The sequence below is a fragment of the Elephas maximus genome, chromosome 18, assembly GCF_024166365.1.
Source record: "Elephas maximus indicus isolate mEleMax1 chromosome 18, mEleMax1 primary haplotype, whole genome shotgun sequence".
NCBI classification, from domain to species: Eukaryota; Metazoa; Chordata; class Mammalia; order Proboscidea; family Elephantidae; genus Elephas; species Elephas maximus.
Window position 1 is genome coordinate 67,637,709 of NC_064836.1, and position 17,070 is coordinate 67,654,778.

Sequence of the window (17,070 nt, forward strand, 5' to 3'; positions counted from 1 at the left end):
TTAAGAGTTGTGGCTGTAACTCTATTTTCAGAAATGAATCAGGAACTAAAATGAATTTAGATCTGAACCATAGTCTATAGATGGGCCAACTCGTACCTAATGAAATTGATGATTATTAGGCGTGTTCTCAGTAGTTTGGCATCTGGTTTATATAAAGTATAACCCTGGTCTCATTTTAGAATTGGTGCCCATGACTAATGGTACAACTTTGGTAAGGGTTCTTACATCTTTTAATCTGTTTATGTACAGGGTTCCAAGTATGGTTATAATTGAAAAAACTGTTCCCGTGTTTGAGAAAAAGAAGTTTGAAAACCTCTAAATTAAATTGATGCCATAATACTGCTACTATGTGCAAATAGAAAGCATTTGTTAAGTCCAAAATTAGTTCAGTAATTAGTTTTTTCCCTAACCAAGAAAAAAATTAAATGCATTTAAATTTGACTACCGTTCACCTCTGAATGAGAACGAGTTGAAAAGGACCAATAAGGAAAGAAGATCTACACAAAATCAAAATATTAACAGACATATAAATGTAATCTGTTTTTCTTACTAAATAGCATAATACTTAATATAGGCATCCATAAACGAAAACCCATTGCCCTGAGTCGATTCTGACTTGTAGCAATTCCACAGAACAAAGTAGAACTGCCGCATAGGGTTTCCAAGGCTGTAAGTCTTTACAGAAGCAGACTGTCACATCTTTATCCTGCGGAGCAGCTTGTGGGTTTGAACTGCTGACCGTTTGGTTAGTAGCCGAGCATTTAACCACTGCACCACCAGGGCTCCTCAGTATTTGCAAAGGGACCGTTTTTTTTTCCAATGAGATTATACTGCTAAGCTTTCTTCAGTTTCTACATGTCAATTAATAAACAGTGCCAACAAGAAAAAAAGTGTGTTTCTTTGCAGTACTGATTTATTTATGATAAGATTAAAAATGAGTGTTATGAATTGTAAATAATTGATACAAATATGCACTAGACTAATATTCCTAGATTTCCTAGATGTCTGGGAACATCATAGGCATATGCCAACCTTGCTTGTTAATGGGTGCTTTGTAGTTTATTGAACTTTAGCTGGAATTTAAAATTCTTGCCTCTTGACTAATTCAATAAAGAGATGACTCTATATATCAGTGTCCTTGCAATGGAGATTGCTATGTGTATCACTATGGTATCTGGATAACAAAGGGACTGCCAGTGCTTACACTTATCAGTATTTCTCATGTCTGTCTGGGTCCTGGATATCTTGGAGTTACTGGATGTTGAACTCCAAGGTATTATTTGATTTGCAGCAGCTTCCTCCAACCCATCACAGGCCTGGAATGGACTTACTTTGTGGTATGATGGAGTACCTTATCAAAATGGAAACTGAGTATGGCAGGTCATGTCCATACTCTAGATGTTTGTTTCCCTCTACTCAAAATCAGTGATAAAATTTGCTTACTCTGTATACCTCAACAGGTGCCAGATATTGATAATAGAACATTATGTTGTTATGTGCTGTTGAGTTGGTTCCAACTCATAATGACCCTATACGACAGAGTAGAACTGTCCCATAGGGTTTCCCTGGAGTGGCTGGTAAATAGGAACTGTCAACCTTTTGGTTAGTAGTCTTAACCAAGGTCTTAACCAGTGCACTCCCAGGGCTCCAGAACATTATAGGGGTTTCCAAAAGCTTTCAGAGAATCAAAAGCCTTTATTATTCTGGCTCAGTGTTTTCACTGGAAAAGCCCTTATACTGTGCCAGGAAGGAATGGCTTCCCCCAGATTATTTTTTTTACCATTCCCTTAAGATTTTATTTTTCTTATAATAAAACAAAAGATGAAGCTTAGAACTGGATGACTTGGCCCTTTCTATTCTTATCTCCTCCCAGTTCAAAATGCTTTCATCTCATAATAGCCAGTATTTTCTTAGATCTACAGTTGGTCTCAGTGCATTCAAGCCTCAACACAATCTTCTTTGTAGTTTTAGTCTGCCCACCATATCCTCTCTGCTTCCTGTCATAGTGCCACTTGACACTATGCCACTCTGCATACAGAGAATCTTTGCCCTTCTTGAGCTGTGTCACTTTGTCGGGTTGGTAGTTGCTGCACTTCTTAGAGAAAGTTCAGTGGGGTTTAGGAACATTGGCCATGTTCGCAGGAGCACCGTTAGCACGAAAAGCTTCAGGCTATGTTTTTGTCCTCTTCTCGTTCTATATACTTGTCCTGGTTGATCTTTTTTCTGTGCATACCTTAGCTTATGACAGAGCCCACATATGTTTCTCTGGCCCAACATGTTCTCTTTTGAGGTTCAAGGTGATAGAGCCAATTCTTTGATAGACCTTTCTACCTGGATGCCACGGGGTATGAGATTTGACATACTCAAAGTTGAACTCACTGTATTTTATCCTCACTTTCTTCTCCTATATTTCCTATCCCAGAAAAAGGTACCACCTGCCTATGGGAGTACTGACAACTGGGAGGGATTTTATCATTTTGTCTCCCTCCCCATTGCCGTTACTCTAAGGCCCATCAACAACCTTTCTTTCCTGTCGGGACCCATTGCTGCTGTTTAGCTCAGACTTTTCCCACTTAGACCGGAGAGAGACAGAGATAGACAAGATGGATGACTCTCATGGGTGAACTATGATTAAGGGCATTTAGTTTGTACACTACTTTTAACTACATCCTTTTATCAACACTGAGGTGAAAACCAGTGAAAGTAGCACCATAGATATAACTTTGATTCCATTCTAGATAATTTTTAAAAAGTGAATCAATCTGAAACTTCAGTTTTTAACCTTATTTTAGTAACAAATTATTTGTGACACCTCAGAACTGATCACGGTACACTGGTATGTTACAACACCACAGCTGCGAATCACTTTGTTCTGCGTTAAACTTCGATCAGCTTCATTGAGCGTTAAACCTCGATCAGCTTAGGCAGGGCAAAATAGCTTATAGCCCACTTATTCTGCCTGTTCTTGTTTTCTGATGGAAAAATAATTCCATGATAAGAAGGTAATGTCAACTTTCAAGCAAAATTACTTCTAGCAGTAGGTTTAAGTAGTTCATTTTATACCTTAACGTTAGTTGTAAAATCCATTTATTGAAAAATATCATTGATGCAAATATATATTAGTAGTCATTATGGAATTAATCAGACAATCCACTGTAAACTAAATTTCTTTATGAATAAAGCAGATGAAGAGTGATTTTGATTTAAAATTTTAGCATCACATAAACTATAACCAACTCAAGAGCAGATATAATAAACTGGTAACAAAGTGTTTTCTTTAAAATTGAAGTTTCTACTATTGGTGGTAGCAAATTTGCCAGGTAATATTTTACAGCCATATATCTTAGTATAATAAACCCATTGCTATCAAGTTGATTCCAACTCACAGCACCCGTATAGGATAGAGTAGAACTGCCTCATAGGGTTTCCAAGGAGTGGCTGGTGGATTTGAACTGCCAGCCTTTTGTTTAGCAGCCAAGCTCTTTACCCCTAAGCAACTGGTTTTAGTATATGAATGCCAAATTTTAGTCACTTAATAATTTAAGTAACAGTCCTACTCATTCATTATAAAAGCTGATGAAATTGATTGGCTTTCAACCCCAGGGTGAGAAGGAAAGTATAGAATTTTAGAGATACCTAGAAGAACATGCGCATAATATTCATTCTGAGAAAGTTGAGGAGCAGTAGGAATTTTCCAGCAAAGAAGGCAAGTAATAGTTTTCTCAGCAGAGAGAATAACATTATGCAGAGACACAGAGTAGTGAGAAGGTGGGGGAGAGGGGACAAATGTATGAATGAGAATGCATTTGGTGACATTAGGCATTCCAAGCATTCATGTGTAGAACATGAATGCATGGGGAGAAGGACACAGAGGCTAACCCACCAGGACCTTGAATGCTGCGCCAGAGAGTTTGGATTTTATCTTGAGAGCAATATACAGCCATTAGATGGTTTTAAGGTAGGTCAGATTTGAATTCTAAAAAGATTGTTCTGACTGTGGAGAGGAGAGTGGAAAACAATAGCAGTGTAAGCAAGAAAACTGGTATAGTTCACAGTTGGCAGTATTATGGGGAAGAGGTCATGGTGTCCTGATGTTATATTTGATCTTTTAACCACAAATGGGAATTTTACAGCTTACTGAAAGTGGAAGAAGAGAGACACAGCATGATCAAGTTGTTTTGGTTAAATTGAGCTGCAGTGAAGTATCCAGATGGAGATAAGTCCATAGCTTAGAAGTCTGAACCCATAATACAGATCTGGGAATTGTCTGAGTAGTTGAATCTCTAGGAAATGAGATCTCACAAGGAGAGTGTGAAAGTAAAGAAGGTTGAGGCTGGAACTTGGAAGAACGTTTTATATAAGGGTTGGTCTGAAGTAATCGAGCTTGAAGAAGATGAAGAGAATATTCAGAGAAGAAAGGGTTCTGAGAGTGATGCCATGGAAGCCAAAGAATTGTTTTCAGGAAGAGATTCGGTGTCACATTCTGCAGACATAAAAGACCAAGACAGAAAAAAAAGTCCATTGAATTAGTAAGTACTAGGGAGATCGTGGTCAGAGGCATGTTTCACAAGAAAGCCAGATTGCAGGGGCTTAAGGAGCTATTGAGAAGAAACAGAAGATGGTGAGAGTTGGTGACTTCTTTTTAAGGAAATTGAAAATGAAGAGATAGGAGAAGGTTGTTGCTAGACAAATACATTTGAGCGCTAGAGGCTTGGAGAGAAAATGGCCAACGGAGTTCCTCAGGAAATGCCAAGCATTATTAACCACTGCTCTGGTGGAGGAATCTCTTAGGGAATATGGGAAAGGTTTGAAACAGCTGCTTTGGAAAATGGGAGAAGGTCGAAGAGAGATTTCCAGCTGAGGCTGTAAATGTGAATTATTAGCAGCCTGGATCTGCATAACTGCATATGTTCATGGGTTTTTAAGGCAAGATTCGTCTGCTTACATGGAAGGATAAAATTGGAGTTTTGCTGGAAGGGGGAAGGGCTATTGGCCACATTTGGCAGCTTATAGAAAAGATGAAAAATTTGTTGTAACTGAAAGGGACAGAGTAAAAGAGCCAGAGGATAGAAGCTGTGGTGAGGCAGGAGAACAGGTATGGTGGGTACACCTGGGGCAGTGAGGTAAGAGAGCTGGAAAGACGAGAGGGTATGAACATTGGGGAGTATCTAAGATTAGTATTCAGATGTGAGGTGGTAATGGGTTATGACAAGGGCCAGGGTTAGCCAAAGGAGCAGGTGGAATGGGAATGGAGGTCATTTGAGTTGAGGGTGCAGAGGAATTGGGGGATCAGGATGTTCTGAAGGGTTGGCCTCACCATGCAAAATGAAGACAGGTCCTGGTGTAGAAAGGATGAACAAGCCAAATGGTAGACACGGTAAAGGAAGAGTCACCTCGCCATTCTTTATGTTTCACTTAATAGACTCAAACTCTCTACTCTTTGGTCTTGTTCACTGTTCCAGCCACCACACTGGCACAGCCCCTGCCACCTACTACAGGCTGCTTTGGGAGGTGACAGGATAAAGCTGATTAGACCTGCAAAAATGTAGAATGTAGGCTCCATCTTTTTTTCACTGTTGCATTCAACCACCTAGATTGGTTTTTACTTGTTTACATGAACATGAATACATTACATGAACTCTTGCTGCTGCTTGGTACACCTGGTTTCAGCCTGTTTCTGATTTGGGGTTGCATTCTAAAGAAACACTCTTCCAGATCGTCTCCATTTTTGTATCCTAAACCCCAGCTTTACCTCTGCTGCCTCCTTCCCCTGGTCGTTTCTCCCCTCACTTGACAGAGGTTCAGAGCCACTTGTCAGGACCTTGATCATCGTCTTCTCCGCTTCAAGAAATCTCTCGGGATTTAGACGCTCTCCATCCCACTTTACTCAGAAGAGGAAATATTCCTACTCCTCTCTAAGGTTAATACTTGCCCCTGGCCTCTTCATCTTGTCACCCTCTGCCTTTCCTTCTGGAAACTGCCATCCTCTCTCTCTCTTTTTATTGTTTTTTAGGTAAAAGTTTGCAGCACAAATTAGTTTTTCATTCAAAAATTTATATAAAATTGTTTTGTGACATTGGTTGCAATCCCTGCAATGTGTCAGCACTGTCCTCCTTTCCCTTTCCGCTCAGGGTTCTACCTGTCCATTTGTCCACTTTTTCTGTCCTTTCTGCCTTTTCATCTTGCCTTTTGGTCAGGTGTTGCCCATTTGGCCTCGTATACTTAATTAAGAAGCATTTTCCTCGCATGTGTTATTGTTTTATAGGACTGTCTAATCTTTGGTTGAAAGGTAGACTTCGGGAGTGGCTTCAGCTCTGACTTAGCAGGGTGTCTGGGGGCCATGGTCTCAGAGGTTCCACCAGTCTCTCAGACCAGTAAGTCTGGTCTTTTTTTGTGAATTTGAATTTTGTTCTACATTTTTCTCCTGTTCTGTCCAGGACTCGCTATTGTGATCCCTGTCAGAGCGGTTGGTGGTGATAACTGGGCATCATCTACTTCTTCTGAACTCAGGCTGGTGATGGAGGCTGTGGCTAATGTGGTTTTTATAATAGTGGCCTCATACCTGGTATGAATCCCACTTGGTCATCATGTATTATTTTTTTGATATGATGCCGAATCTCTTGGCTAGAATTTTGTTGAGAATTTTTATATCTATGTTCACGAGAGATAATTGGTCTAGTTATCTTTTTCGTGGTGTCTTTACTTGCTTTTGGTATCAGGGTTATGCTGGCTTCATGAAATGAATTTGGAAGTATTCCTTCCTTTTCTATGTCCTGAAATAGTTTGAGTAGTACTGGTGTGTAAGCTCTTACCTAAATGTTCGGTAGAATTCACCAGTGAAGCTGTCTGGGTCGATTTTTTTTTTTGTGTTGGGAGTTTTTTTATTGCCTCTTCATGTCTCTTCTCTTGTTATGGTCTGTTCAGATTTTCTGTTCAGGTAGGCAGTATGTTTCGAGAAATTTGTTCATTTCCTCTAGGTTCCCAAATTTCTTGCAGTACAGTTTTTCATAGCATTACGTTATGATCCTTTTTCTTTCAGTTGGGTGTGTTGTAGTGTCCCCCATTTCTTATTTGGGTTATTTGTTTCCTCTCCTGTTTTTCTTTTGTGAGTATGGCCAGTGGTTTGTCAGTTTTGTCGATTCTTTTTTCAAAGAGCCAACTTCTTACTAATTTTTTTCTATTGTTTTTCTATTCTCTATTTCATTGATTTCTGCTCTAATCTTTATTTTTTCGTCTGGATGCTTTGGGCTTCTTTTGATGTTCTCTGTTTCTTCAAGTCGTAGGGTTATTATTTTGATTTTGAGCTGTTCTTTTTTGATGTGCGCGTTTATTGCTATCAGTCGACCTCTGAGCACTGCCTTTGCTGTGTCCCAAAGGTTTTGATACGATGTGTTTTCATTCTTACTTGATTCTAGGAGTTTTTTTATCTCCCTCTTTGATTTCTTCTACTACCCAGTTTTTAAGCAAAGATGCTCTTCAGTTTATATGTATTTCATTTTTTTTTTCCCCCACCATACCCTTCCTGTTACTGATTTCTACTTTTATGGCATTTTGATCAGACAGAATGTTTTGTATTATTTCAGAGTTTTGGATTTTTTTAAAGGTTGCTTTGTGGCCCAAAATGTGGTCTATTTTGGAGAATGTTACATGTACATTGGAAAAGAATGGATACTTTGCTGCTGTTGGGTGGAGTGTTCCGTATACATGTAAGCTCAATTTGGTTGATTTTGGCCTTTAGATCTTCTGTGTCTTTGTTGAGTTTCTTTGTGGGTGTTCTGTCCTTAGCTGAGAGTGGTATGTTGAAGTCTCCTAGTATTTTTGTGGAGCTGTCAGTTTCTCTTTTCAGTGCTGTTAGAGTTTTATATATTTTGGAGCCCTGTCATTGGGTGCATAGATATTTATTAAAGTTAATATTCTTAGTGAATTGTCCCTTTAATCATTATGTAATGTCCTTTCTTGGCTTTTGTGGTTGATTTTTCCTTAAAATCTATTTTATCTAAGATTAGTTTTGCCAATTCTGCCCTTTTTTGGTTACTGTTTGCTTGATATATTTTTTCCTTCCTTTGATTTTTAATTATGTCTTTGTTTTAAGGTGTCTCTTGTAGACAGCATGTTGATGGGTCATGCTTTCTTAATCCATTATTCCGCTCTATCTCTTTATAGGTGCATTTAAGCCATTTACATTCAGTGCGATTATCAATGGGTATGTGTTTATTGCTTCATATTGTTGTGCTTTTTTTTTTTTTTTTGTGGTGCTGATGTTTTCTTTGTTCCTCTTAGTTTCCTGTGCTGGGTTCCTTTTGTTGTGGATTTTCTTTTTTTTTTTTTTGTTATTATAGATTTTGTGTTTGTTAAGACTTTTTCTTTTTTATTTTGATAAGTAGGTTTGTTGACTTTCTTTGTTGTTACATTGAAATTTACCCTTATCTTCCAAAGTTTGAACCAGTCTTTTATTACTTGATATTGCCTTGAGTTTTTCTCCATTTTAAAGTTCTATACCTACACCACTTATTTCCCTTTTATTGTTTTGACATTGCCAGCATTTACAGATAGACATCTCTGTTACCTGTTTTAAGTCTTTTAGTTTTCTTATTGAGAGTTTTTTTGTTTTTTTTTTTTAAGTACATTGGTATCTGGCTGATGCTGTCCTGTGTCCTAGACTCCGGTTGTTGTCTGATGTTTTTTGTTTTCTAACCGAAGGACTCCTTTTAATGTTTCTTGTAAGTTTGGTTTGGTTTTTATGAATTCCCTTAATTTCTGTTTATCTAGAAATAGCCTAATTTCGCCATCATATTTGAAAGGGAGTTTTACAGGGTATATTATTCTTGGTTGGCAGTTTTTTTCTTTCTTGGTTTTTTATGTGTCATCCTATTGCCTTCTTGCCTGAATAGTTTCTGATGAGTAATCAGAGTTTAGTCTTATTTTTTCCTCTTTGTAAATTTCTTTTTGTTTTTCTCAAACTGCTTTCAGTATTCTTTTTTTGCCATTTGTTTTGGTGAGTGTGATTATGATATGTTTTGGTGACTTTCTTTAGGGGTCTGTCCTATATGAGGTTCTTTGAATTTTTCTCCCCCTGTTCTGGAACTCTGATCACATGCAAATTTTTGCTTTGATTGTGTATCACATAATTCTTAGGTTTTCTTCATCCTAATTTTTCCTTAAACAAAGTGGTGTCCGTGGATTTGTCTTCAGTCCCACTGATTCTGTTTTCCATTGTTTCAAATTTGTTTCCAAAACTTTCAACCGAGTTATCTATTTCAAAATTTTGTTGTTTACCTTGTCTTTCTAGTTGTTGTTTTGTATGGTTTCTAATTATTTGTTTTGATATTTTCTTCTTGTATTATTTTCCTGAATTCTTCTATTGCTTTGTCTGTGTCTTCCTTGATCTTGGCTATATCTTTGTTGTTTTTTTCTGTGTTTTCTGAGATTTTTTCTGTTTTTTCCTAGTTTTTTTTCTGTGTTTTCCTTGATCTCTTTACTGATTTCTTGAAGAGCCCTCAATTTTGAATTCCGTGTCAGGTAGTTCTACAAACTTTTCTTCTACTGGAAGGTCATCTGAGTCTTTATTTTGGTCACTTGCTGGAGCCATCTTGTCCTGCCTCTTACATGTTTTGATATTGTCTGATGTCTCTGAGACGTTAAGGTGTTCTTTATTTATTGATTGTATGTTTGTTTGCTTTGTCCTGCTTCTTTTTTTTTTTTTTAAATATGTTAGACACGGTGGGCCAGGTGTACTTTGCTGCATGTTCATCTGTGGGCACAATAGTTCTCACCAGCTTGTCTGGATGGGCAGAGCATAAGCAGGCAGGGCGAGCCTGCTTCACTGTACACTGGTTTGGCAAGGTGGCTGAGGGCAGACTGAGCTGGCTCTGCCTGCTTCATGATGTTGGTCTAGCAGTATGGGAGTGTTCACAACCTTTTGCCACATATGCGTAGGTGTTGGACCATGAATGGTATGGGCTTGATTTTCACTGGTCAGCAGCTGGTTAAGTGGCAGAAGGGGGGGTGCAGTGCTGCCCCAAAGCAGTGGTGGACCTGAATGCCAGGTACACCATAGTCATGGCAGTATGGCAAGGGCCAGTTGGAAGTGGGGAATGGTGTACCCGACTAGGTGGGGGTGGGGGGAAAGAAAAGAAAGAAAAAAGAAAGTTTGTTAGCAAATGAGGTGGGGTGTCTCTGGGGGCTGTCGAGAAGTGGGGGAGAAGTGGCTTACAGGGTTAGGTAAGAGGTACAAAGACAAGAAAGAAAGAAAAATAAAATTAATGGTAGTGTGGTGGAGTTGGTGGTTGGGGCCAGGCTGGTGTGTCAGTTGTCCTGTATCCACAGTGGCGTGGCAAGAAGTGAGGGGAGGTGGCGTACATGGCTTTGTGGGCGCGAGAATGAAAAGAAAGGAAAGAAGAGGAAAAAAGATAACATAGTGGGTGTGGGGCAGACTTGGGGGCTGGTAGGAAAGGAGGGGAGGTGACGTACTGGGCTAGGTGTGAGGGAGAAAGAAAATAAGTTTAAAAAAAAAAGAAAAAAAAATGACGGCATGGTAGGGGCTGTGAGTGCAGGAGGGATGGACCCTGGGCAGTGGTGGGCCAGTGCTCCTGTGGCTGTCTAACCTTGACAACATGGTGGGGTCTGATGGGAAGGAGGAACGTAGGGTACAGGGCTAGGTGGGAGAGAGAAAGGAAAAGAAAAAAAATGGTGGTATGGCAGGAGCCAGCAGGTGAGGGCAGGGCAAACCCTGGGCGGCAGTGGGTCAGCGGCTCTCTAGCCACGGCGGTTCAACAGAGGGCAGTGTGAAGGGGTAGAGGTGGCATATGGGGCTAGCTGGGAGGGAGAAAGAAAAAGAAGTAAGGGAAAAAATAAAGTTGGCATGGCAGGAGCTGGCAGGTGGTGATGGGGCAGACCTGGGGTAACTGCAGGCCAGTGGCTATCTGTGGCAGTGCAGTGTGGCCTGATGGGAAGGGAGAGAAGTGTTGTATGGGGCTATGTGAGAGGGAGAAAAAAGGACAAAAGGGAAAAAGAGGAAAAGAAAAAAAATGGCATGATGGGAACCAGTGGGTGGTGGGGTGGACCTGCAGTGGCAGTGAGTCAGTGACTGTCTAGCTACGGCGGCACAACATGGCCTGGTGGGAAGGTGGGGAGGTGGTGTATGGGGTTAGATGGGAGGGAGAAAGAAAAGGAAGAAAGGAAAAAATGGCACGGCAGGAGCTGGTAGATGGGGGCAGGGCAGATTCAGGGTGGTGGTAGTCCGGCCGCTCTCTACCTGCAGCAGGGTGGCGTGGCCCAGTGGGAAGGGTGTAGAAGTGGTGTACAGGGCTTGGTGGGAGGGAGAAAGTAGAGGAAGAAAGGGAAAAAGTGGTGTAGTGGGTGGGACCTGAGTTGGCAGTGGGCTGGTGGCTCTCACGGCGGTGTGGTGTGGCCTGGCAGGAATGGGGAAAGGTGGGGTATGGGGCTGAGTGGGAGAGAGAAACAAAAGGAAGAGAAAAAAAAAAGAATGGCAGGAGCCAGCAGGTGGGGGTTGGGGTAGGGCAGAAGTGTGATGGGTGGGAAAGCGTATTTCTCTGGTTACCAGGTACTCTGTCTCCTGTTGGGAGCTTAATGACATTGCTTTCCCATACTTCCCATACTTGCTGGCTGTGTTCAAAGATGGCAGTGCTGTTCCATGTTAGTTGGCAGGGGACCTCCAGTCCGTATCATTCCTCATTCTCTTTTTTCCTTCAGTTTCTTTTTCCGTTTGATGTTTGATCTAGTTCTTTATCACTTCATTTTATGCTTAAGGTTCCCAGGTTGGCATTTGTACCTGTTTTACTTAGTTTTTTGGGTCTTCGCTGCTGAGGGATGGCATGATGTGTCTGCCTGTGGTGCCATGTTGGCTCCACCCCCTCATCTTTGTCTCTTACACAGCATTTGCTCCCCCTCCACAGGTTTTCTTGCCTGTGTCCAGCAGGCATGTGGCTGATCCTCAAAACAGTAACAAAAAGCTACTTCTGTGTTGAAATTTGAACTGTTCTTATGTCTTTCCTTCTTTTTTACCCTAAAGGGTTCCCTCCTCTTTACTGAGTGTTCCTACTTCTTACCACCTACTCACTGCTTAACACCTCGAGTTCTAGGCTCTACTCACAAATGTCTGAACAGTTTTCTCCTGCAATCCGGGCTTTTCCATGGTCCTTGTTTCTTTATCCATCTAACAAGTATTTGATTCCCTACTATTGCCACCACAGCAACTTTTGGAAGGATGGAGCAGGACTGGGCAGTGTTTCGTTCTGCTGTACATAGAGTTGCTATGAGTCGGAAGCTACTCAATGGCACCTAACAGCAGCACTGTTGCTGAGCACATTCCAAGATACTGGAGATACTGTAATGAATAAAACAGACTCCCTGTCCTCGTCAATTTTACTTTCTAGAGGAAGAGACAGATATTAAGTGGTATGTTTGTGTGTGTGTGTGTGTTTGGTACTGGCAAATACAAAGGAGAAAAATCAGAGTAGGGAGATGGGTGGTCTCAGAGTGGAGGGGGTTGCTATTTCAGATTAGAGTGACCAGGAAAGGTTTCAATGAGGAGGTGACATTTAAGTAAAGGTCTGAAGGAGGTGAAAGAGTGAGTCATGGATCTGTCAGGGAGGAAAACATTCTGAGCAGAGAGAAGAGTAAATGCAAAATTCCTAAGGTAGGCGTGTGCCTGACATATTTGAAGACCAGTGAGGAGGCTGGTCCTCATCTTTGTTGACTTCACAGTGGCATTTGGCATTCTTTACTCCCCTCTGCAAATATCCTGAAGGAGATGACCTGACCTGGTTTTAGCTTTCTTGGTGCTATACCCATGTGCAAGTGTTCTGTGTGGTTTAGAATAATGTGGAGTGTTAAGTTATGCACAATTGCGTTGGTGACCTAAGAGGTCACTAGAGAGCCCGGCATCATCTAAATTAGTGTTTTTTGAAGTTCAAAACCAAAACCCACTGCTGTGGAGTTGATTCCAACTCATAGTGACCCTATAGGACACAGTAGAACTGCCGCATAGGGCTTCCAAGGCTGTAAATCTTTACAGAAGAAAACTGCCACATCTTTTCTCCCACGGAATGTCTCGTGGGTTTGAACTGCCAACCTTTGGTTAGCAGCTGAATGCTTTGGTTAGCAGCTGAATGCACCACTAGGGCTCTTTTTGAAGTTCAGTTCTTGAATTACTTGCAGTAGTTTCCCAAGGTGCTTGTAAAAATGCATGCTCCTGGTCCCCATTCCAGGCCTACTGAATCAGAACCTTTGGAGAGCAGGGCTGTGATATCTGTGTTTTAATGAGCTTTTCAGGTGAATCAAATCTGATCTGAGCTGAGAATGGCCTTTGCGATGCCCGTTGCCTAGAATTGGGAAATTGCCCAGTTGGTTAGTTCTGGTCAGGATGACTATACTTTGTGACCTTACCTCTCGGTGTCAGCTGACCTTTCAGCAGTGACCTCCGAGGGTCTGGATGGTGGGCAGAGTTGTTGCTCCTGGACACTCACTGCCCCCCCCCCCACCTTTTTTTTTTTAAATCAGTGTAATGTTAGTGAGCTGTACCAGAGAGTCCTGGGCCTAGGCCAGGGAGGATGGGTTGAGGTACCGTTCCTATGGCTGATTAGCTGTTTAACTCTGGTCATATAGCTAAACCCTTCTGAACTTCAGTTCCTCACCTATAAAATGGGAATGGTAATATTTTTTGAGTCTTCCTTATATTTTGTGATGTCAAATGAGATAATATGTGAAGGGACTGTATGAACTCTGAATTTCCATCTGTTTAAGCAACACTTTGTTTTTGGATTGCTTGGTTAAAACTAAAAGTTCTTATCTCAGAGAAATACGTATCAGGTTGAGAAACTGTGTCATGACTGCCGTAGAGACCAATTCCTTCATTTAAAAACTGGAAAGGCTACGTGCTAACACTTAAAATTAGACTTGAATAAAGGGTGGTTTAGCGCGTCTTTATGAACAGACCTAATGGGAGTCAACCTAAGGTCCCAGTGGAAACCCACCTATATGTGTGTATCCTTTTACAATCAAATGTTTAAATGTTGGTTACTACTTTAAAATTAAGGGTAAAAAATTAGGCCAACTATTTAAACCATCAAAATATTACTTTAATAATACGGATTTCCAGAGAAAGGAGTTTTGCACGGCCTTAATCACCTGCCTGTATATTGTCATTTACAAATGTATGGCTTTGTTTTTGGCTAATGCCAAAAAGTTCATAATAAGATGACTCAAGAGGGCTTCGGGTTTGACAACTAAGAATTCACTGGTGATTCTGGAAAGAACAGTTTTGGTAGAGAAGAAGGGCTGGGAACACAAGGCAGTGGTTGAAGAGTTGCAAGAGGAGGAAGTGGAAACAGTAGTGCCATACTGTTCCCTGATTAGGTTCATGCCCTGGAACAGTTGAGCCAATGAAACATACTCCAAGTCAGAAAGAGAGAAAGTTTGTTTAGGAGGTGGCACCAACAGAAAGCCCGACAGAACGCAGGCCGTCTTTGTGGAATCCCAAAAGGCAGTTTTACATTAGAGCTTATATATGATTTTTACAAGGGTTAGAAGTATCTTTGTAGCCCTCAGATGACCTGGCCGAATGAGTTATTCATTGCAGGATAATTACAAGAGACTCCTTATCAGGCTAAAGATTTACAGACCAGATGCTGGGCTCTAATATTTATTAATCTTTATGTAGAGGGTTGTTAAGTCACAGGTGGCCAGACAGAACAATACAAAGCACTTAACAAAGGTGTGCAAAAAAAATTCATTATCAAAAGTACGTGGAAAGGAGAAGGCAGGCAGAAAAAAAAAACTACAGGTTCATCATGATGTTAGTTATGTCAAGCTCTCAATCACCCATTTTAAAAATAGAAGAAAACATGCTGTGGAGTATTACGGTCACAATACTTTATTAAGAGAGTTCATGTGAAAAAGGGACACAGAGGCAGTAGTTTGATTTGGCTCCTCTCTATCTTCCAGACTGGCCTGCAGCCACTCCTTCATCTCACACATTATGTACCAGGAAGAGTAGTGTCATGGGTTGAATTGTGTCCCCCCAAAATATGTGTCAACTTGGTTAGGCCATGATTCCCAGTATTATGTGGTTGTCGTCCGTTTTGTGATTTTCCTGTGTGTTATAAATCATAATCTCTGCCTGTGGTTGAAGAGAATTAGGGTGGGCCGTAACACTCTTTCTCAGGTCACATCCCTGATCAATGTAAAGGGAGTTTCCCCGGGGGTGTGGCCTGCATTACCTTTATCTTACAAGACATAAAAGGAAAGGGAAGCAAGCAGAGGTATGAGAGGGACCTCATATCACCAAGAAAGCATTGCCAGGAGCAGAGCACGTCATTTGGACCCGGGGTCCCTGTGTGGAGAAGCTCCTAGTCGGGGGAACGTTAATGAGAAGGCCGACAGAGAGAGAATGCCTACCCCTGGAGCTGACGCCCTGAATTTGGACTTGTAGCCAACTTTACTGTGAGGAAGTAAATTTCTCTTTGTTAAAGCCATCCACTGGTGGTATTTCTGTTATAGCAGCACTAGATAACTAAGACAAGTAGTGTGTACTTGACCGTTTTCTTCCCTCCCACCTCTCCCATCAGCCCTCAGCAGTTGTTTTCTTTTCCCCACTTCTCTGCCACAGTTACTTTTTCCAGAATCACCTTTGAGTTTACAAACTGTCAACCAAGTGTCCTCTTCATTCTCCTTCCTCTTTTAAGCATTTTGACATTTGATAATGTTGACCTCCTCTTGATACTCTGCTCTGTAGATTCTGAAATTGATGCCCTGGTTCTTCTCATAACATTTCTGATTACTTCTCTGTCTCTTTCATGGATTTCTTCTCTTTGTGCGAGCCTTTTAATCTTTTTGTCCCTTGGGGCTCTTTCCCCCCTGCACACACTATCTGCTGACTAATTACATTCTTAAACCGTGCTTCTAACTGCCTGCTGCACATCTCAACGTGGGCATCACCCCATCCGGTTGCCATCAAGTCGATTCAGATTCAGTACGGCCCTATGTGTGTCACAGAACTGTGCTCCATGGGGTTTTCATTAGCCGATTTTTTGTAAGTAGCTCACCAAGCCTGTCTTCTGAGGCACCTGTGGGTAGATGCAAACAGCTAACCTTTTGATTAGCAGCCAAGCATGTTAACTGTTTGCACCCCCAGGGATTCCTGGACATCACCATGGAATCTAAAACTCAACATGTTTGACATCTAAGTATTTTATGGGGCTACTTGCGCCTTGCTTAAAAAAAAAGTCCTAATGTTTATTTCCACTTCTATTTCCCATCTCCAATTTTGCATTAACTATTACAAAATTATTATTACAAAATAGTTGTCTAATTTAGGAAACTGAGTTATGTACAACTTAAGTTGTTCCCTACCTTCCATGTGGATTTGTGATTTTATCAGCCTTCTTTATCCTTTCAATCCCAAACTTCTTCAGCCACATTCCTGCCCTAGTGAACGTAGTGCAAGCTTTGTGGATGCTATGACTTGTGTCTAGAATGCTCTACTCACCTGTTCTCTGGTGACACTTCTAGTCACCCTTCAGGAGCACATTCAGCAATTTCAAATGTTACCTCCTCAATGTAGTAGTTTCTCAAGTCAAGTTAATCATGTCCTTCATTGTGTATATGCCTCAGTGATATAATGATTAGTGTCTTACTAGATTATGAGCTCCTTGAAGGCAACAGATAGGTCTTACTGACAGTATACCTAGCACAATATTGGGCACGTACCAAAGAGGGTGGCTAGATGGATAAATTTGCATTTAAGGGAACTGCATTGCAACATATTGATTATGAAGGAAAAAAAATTAAAAATTACAGAGATGCATATGCCTTCATCAGTGGCCTTCATGTATGATATACAAAATGTCAGCATCTTTGAGAGTAACTGGAAACGATATTTTGTTAGTGTTTGCCTGAATCCTGAGTGCTTTCGTTCTGCCCACTTGTTGGAACAATGGCAGATAATCCTGTTAGCAGCGGATATAGGCCCCACATAACCAGGGCAGGCAGAACTTCATTGTTGTCTCGGCTGAGGGCAAGCGTGGCTGCTTTTAATCAAACTTAAACTGT

At 41.1% G+C, this 17,070-nt stretch overlaps 1 protein-coding gene and 1 pseudogene across 4 annotated transcripts in view; one reads left to right on the forward strand and one right to left on the reverse strand.

The window, feature by feature from the left end:
- CRYBG3 (crystallin beta-gamma domain containing 3) overlaps nucleotides 1-17,070 on the forward strand; it is a 135,784-nt gene that overhangs the window by 23,834 nt on the left and 94,880 nt on the right. The gene's annotated exons all lie outside the window — the stretch shown is intronic.
- On the reverse strand, nucleotides 1,829-2,134 carry LOC126061403 (60S ribosomal protein L36a-like; annotated as a pseudogene).